The 6,000-nt window shown below is 41.8% G+C and overlaps 1 protein-coding gene across 1 annotated transcript in view; it reads right to left on the reverse strand.

Annotated features, from left to right (window-relative positions):
• renbp (renin binding protein) overlaps positions 1 to 4,956 on the reverse strand; it is a 128,426-nt gene extending 123,470 nt beyond the window's left edge. The window contains exon 1 of the mRNA XM_034171672.1: positions 4,887 to 4,956. The gene's annotated coding sequence lies outside the window, so the exon portion shown is untranslated. The remainder of the gene's footprint in view (positions 1 to 4,886) is intronic.
• Positions 4,957 to 6,000: the final 1,044 nt, after the last annotated feature.

Consider the following 6,000-nt stretch of genomic DNA (forward strand, 5'->3'; position numbering starts at 1 on the left):
CGTTATGGTTCAAATTTTAACCAAACTAATTTTGGACAAGTTATTTAAAATTACTGTCATGTCTGAAGTTTTATAAAGTGAAAATATCAGATATATGTTTTAGTTTTAAAGTAATGTGCTAATTTTTAAGGTTTTAGTGAGCACATGCTGTGTACAGCAGTGCATTATGGGTAGGATAGGGTAATCTCAGTACGTTCACGACAGGACAAATGCATTTCAGACACTCTGTTCAGGTGCCACGAACAACAGCATTAAACTCTAGTGCCTAAAACTGTGAATATATTCTCTGGGTTTATAGACGTTGTTATTATATTTGTGTTTGTTAAATTCCACGCATCTTAAACGTAGCAAGTAGCAACACAGATTATTTGGAATTTTGTTTTGGCAAATTTTCAAGGTCTCTACTGCCATCTACTGGCCAGTAGTGTTCATGGCAGTTCATGGCAGTATTCGTCCTGAAGCTGGGCAGACACTGTATAATATTTTTAATCACTGTACTCGGTTTCAGTTCAAACTGTACCACAGAACCGCACGATGTAACGACGTGTTTCCAGAAGCAAAACGTAAGCTTTTTTTCAAACTTAATTCAAAAACTCTCGATGGGAGACATCAAAGTTTCAAAACAAAACAAAACAACAACAAAAAAACATTACAAGACAGCTCTGCGGTGTTTGCACATGCACACTGCGAGCGGTTGGATGCTTGTAGCGCTTCAGCAGCAGGATACCCCACGACAGCGACCAGAATAATATCAAACAGGTTTGATTTTCATCTGACCATATGATCCGCGATCAGGAGGTGGTGTTGAGATGTTAAACGCAGCTTGTTACTCCATGTACACTACACGATGCAGGACGCGCGATTAAGCTGAAATTCTCTCATGAATGAAAAATCATCTGAAAAAGGGCCAAAACTTGCATAGTGTAAAGCCAACATTTATGTGTCAAGACAATATTGAGTGCACTGTTTTACAATATAATAAAATGTGTGCACAATATAATAAAACGTGTGCACAACATCATAAAACGTGCACATAACATCATAAAACGTGCGCACGGAACAATATAATAAAATGAGCACACATTCTCTCCACATGCAAAACATTTTGCAATGACACTTCCAGGGCTCCTTAAAAATGCCTGTTTTTACAAATAAAAAAAGGAATATTTTACAAAACACATTTATCTTTAAACCCCAACACATGACACACGTCACATTAATGTGTTGGTTTACATAATGAATGACTGAACCAATCAGTGTTTAGCAGAGGCACTTTTACCCAGAATCCTTTGTGATCTGTCTGGGTTTGTTACAAAACCTCAGAATTAGTGCATTATTCAACATTAAAAGATATACGAGGGCTGTCAATAAAGTATAGGTCCTTTTTATTTTTTTCAAAAACTATATGGATTTCATTCATATGTTTTTACGTCAGACATGCTTGAACCCTCGTGCGCATGCGTGAGTTTTTCCACGCCTGTCGGTGACGTCATTCGCTTGTGAGCACTCCTTGTGGGAGGAGTCGTCCAGCCCCTCGTCGGAATTCCTTTGTCTGAGAAGTTGCTGAGAGACTGGCGCTTTGTTTGATCAAAATTTTTTCTAAACCTGTGAGACACATCGAAGTGGACACGGTTCAAAAAATTAAGCTGGTTTTCGGTGAAAATTTTAACGGCTGATGAGAGATTTTGAGGTGATACTGTCGCTTTAAGGACTTCCCACGGAGCGAGACGTCGCGCAGCGCTCTCAGGCGCTGTCGTCAGCCTGTTTCAAGCTGAAAACCTCCACATTTCAGGCTCTATTGATCCAGGACGTCGTGAGAGAACAGAGAAGTTTCAGAAGAAGTCGGTTTCAGCATTTTATCCGGATATTCCACTGTTAAAGGAGATTTTTTAATGAAAGACATGCGGACGGGTCCGCGCGTCGGGACGCAGCCGGCGCGGTGCGGCGGCACAGGAAAAACACCTCCGTGTTGATAACCATTTGTAAAATCCCGGCGGCTTTTGATGGCTTTCAGTGGAGTGAGTATATGAGAAATTGTTTAACAGCTGGACATGTTCCAACTTGTCCTTAAGGCTTCCAACGGAGGTGTCTTTCCTGTGGCGGAGCGTTGCAGCGGCTGCGAGCCGATGCTGCAATCCGCCCGCACGTCTTTCATTAAAAAAATCTCCTTTAACAGTGGAATATCCGGATAAAATGCTGAAACCGACTTCTTCTGAAACTTCTCTGTTCTCTCACGACGTCCTGGATCAATAGAGCCTGAAATGTGGAGGTTTTCAGCTTGAAACAGGCTGACGACGGCGCCTGGGACCACTGCACGACGCCTCGCTCCGTGGGAAGCCCTTAAAGCGACAGTATCACTTCAAAATCTCTCATCAGCCGTTAAAATTTTCACCGAAAACCAGCTTAATTTTTCGAACCGTGTCCACTTCGATGTGTCTCACAGGTTTAGAAAAAAGTTTGATCAAACAAAGCGCCAGTCTCTCAGCAACTTCGCAGACAAAGGAATTCCGACGAGGGGCTGGACGACTCCTCCCACAAGGAGTGCTCACAGGCGAATGACGTCACCGACAGGCGTGGAAAAACTCACGCATGCGCACGAGGGTTAAAGCATGTCTGATGTAAAAACATATGAATGAAATCCATATAGTTTTTGAAAAAAATAAAAAGGACCTATACTTTATTGACAGACCTCGTATGTTATATTTTAACTTTGTACAAATGACAGAATTTACATTAATGGAGTTATTCTATCAGTATTCACACCAAACCATAAGTCAGCATGACTTTATTTTCCAAGACCTCCGCCTGACCGGAGCATTGTGATTGGTAGAGAGCTGGCTTTGTGGCTGCTCTCAGGGTGCTTCTGTGCTGGAAGCTGTGTAGTAAACAAGAGCTTCCAGCAGGGGGCAGGATGTTCAAAAACAGAAGTGTGGGCTCATTGTTTGGGTCTGTTGTTGTTTTTAATGGTACTAGAAGCGTAGTGTTAAAACTCAGATTCAGTTTATTAGTAGTTGCAAATGTACTAGAGACGATACTGGAATTTATCGGTTATCTGTAACTTCCGATAAATTTTTGGGTGGTTTATCATTTTATCTTTATCAAAGATAACTTTTCAGTCATCTGATTATCTGTTAGCAAAGTTAATTTTTTGGTTATCTGTGCCCACCACTGACTATAGAGGGTTTTCATGTGACGTATCAGTCATGTCATTTTGTGCCCCGTGGCCTTTCTGGATTACATCACAGTGGCTGCTGTGATACATTATGTCCATTTGGCGAACAACTGCAGAAGCTTCAATAATGGTCAACTTTTGTGCTGTCGTTGGTTGTTCACACAGAGGTGATAAAAATGAGGCAGGTCGCTCATTTTACAGGCTACCAGCAGTTACTGTGCATCAAGCATGTTACAAGCTTTCTAAGCGACACAGAGACCTGACTCAGCAGATCTGAAGGAAGCTTTAATATGACCAGAACCAAGCAGACCGCCGAAAGAGCGCTCCGGCTATCGTCGGTGTGAAGAAGCCTCACCGTTACAGGCCCGGCACCATGGCGCTGAGAGAGATCAGCCGCTACCAGAAATCCACCAAGCTGCTGATCCGCTAGCTGCCCTTCCAGCGTCTGTTAAGAGAAATCGCTCAGGACTTCAAGACCGACCTCTGCTTTCAGAGCTCCAATGTGATGCTCTGCAGGAGGCCGGCAAGGCTGACCTGGTCAGCAGCTTCTTCCATGGTATACAATGGCGAAGTGGAAAACACCAAAAAGTTCACAATATTGCAGTGTGACACTCGTCAGCCAGTTCGTTACGTCACCACTAAATTCACTATCTGGTATATGAGATACGGCTCCAAGGAACCAAATGCTACACATCTATCATGATAAATACCTTTATCTCGAGGGTTTAAAGCATCGTAATAACAGTAGATTCTCTCCATTTTTCTATCACACGCCAGCCTCCTTGTAATCCAGAATGGAGACGGCACCTGTCCTGCAGCAAATCGGTCACGTGATTGAAAACCCTCGATATTGAGATATGATAATTTGGCCATATTGTGCATCCCTACTGTCAACTAGCAGAAAACTTTGAATATTAATTTACATCTACATTAAAAAAAAATGCTTAAAGTGGCAGGGGGTAGAAGTGGGCGGATCAATCCTAATATCGATAATATCGATACCAATGCTGGTATTGATATTGAATGATCCTCATGTAAAAATACCGATACTCAAGCTTTTTTCTCTCCCACACGCACTGACTGCTGCGCACGCAGATTCATCAAAGTCTACTCTCTGTCTGTAAGAGCAGTGCTGCGCTGTGTCACACAACACGGAGCAGCGCACCCTTGTATTGTGGTTTGTCAGCCCTCTACCTGAGGAGATTTTGTTTTAAGTTGTGTTGAGTGATATTTAATGAACAAAAATGTTGATTGTGATAAGAAAGTATTTTGCTGTCACATACAATGTTTGGTGAAATTCTATCCTAGGTCTTCTGGATCCTTTGGATCTATGAAGCTTAAATATGAAAAAGTATCAGTATCGATATCGGTGATACTGGACCTGTATTTACTTGGTATCGGGTCAATACCAAAATTCCCAGTATCGCCCACCTCTAGCAGGGGGTTAAGAGGGCTGTAATTGGGGGGGGGGGGCGGAGCTCCCCCAGAAGCTAAAAGGTTGAGTCATGGTAATGCTCCCCTGAAGCATATGCTCAAAAAAACGTCTGAAAGATCTGAATAACACAATGAGACGCTGAAGAGCTTCACTTGTTCATGTCCGTGACATATACATACTAAAACATCACAAACGCCATAATAACAACATACATCTCATTGAGGAGTCACATTTAAAAAAAAATAATTTGAAGAAAAAAAACAAAAAAACTCCTTTTACCTGAGACTTGAGCATAAAACAGTCCTGCAGCTGCTCTGGCTGGTTCTCCTGACTACTGCTCTGATTACTCAGGAAATCAGTGATCACATGACCATTGATCACATGATCACATCACGCTGACGTCACCACCCGCAAGGCTCCGCTGTGGCTGCCGAGAAAGTGGAACGCCCACTGATCTGATCTGTACCAACTAGAAAGGAAGAGGCTTGTCTGAAATCTGAAGCCACCGCTCCGCCATATTGGGTAAGAAAAAGAAAAAAAAAAAACAACAACAAGCCAGAGAGTCAATGTGCAAAATGTATGATGTGTGTGATGGAGTTCATCAAGATAAAAACAAGATCAGTTGCTTCGGCACAGCACAGATCATTGCTAGGAAAATATATTCTAATAAAAGTGTTTTATTGTAAATAAACCTAAACCACCACGTTTTTCTCAATGGACATAAATGCATATATGAAGCAAATCACCTCAATGTCCAAGTTCACACTTAACTAAAAAGCATTCACACACGCATGCACGCACGCACGCACACACACACACACACACACACACACCATTGTTAATGACTTGGCAGTGAGAAAAATCAGTGTTTTCTGTTCAAATATTCAAAGTTCTCTTTAGTCTCAGCACAGCTTGTTATTTTATTTCCTCTGCAGTGTGCATCACTTGTAAAACCCTGAAGTCAGTGCAAACAGTGCTTTTAACACTAAGTATTGTTTTAGTAACAGAAGTAATGTAACCACTGACACACATGAACATTTCAATAACATCTGATGGTTCACTGATGAATTTAAAAAAGGAATAAGATTGGACAGTTTCTGCTTCACTTTTGTTACTGTGAGATATTTCATTGTATTTTATTTATTTATTTTTGCATGAAAAAAGTGTGATTGTGTAGTATAACACTGAGTTAGCAGCTTTCCGTGTGTGTGGATAAACGCTCCAGGACCCTGTGGAATTTGACCTCGTGAGACTTTTAGAAGTCTCTGAAAGCATTTTTCCGTGCACACTGCAGCCATCCTTCATTACAGTTGACCTGGTAACATGAATGTTGTTGGTAGCAGTTACTGCAACCCAACAAGCCAGGCGATGCAACCATCACTGCAGGATTCCC

Source organism: Thalassophryne amazonica, chromosome 6, assembly GCF_902500255.1.
Source record: "Thalassophryne amazonica chromosome 6, fThaAma1.1, whole genome shotgun sequence".
NCBI lineage: Eukaryota > Metazoa > Chordata > Actinopteri > Batrachoidiformes > Batrachoididae > Thalassophryne > Thalassophryne amazonica.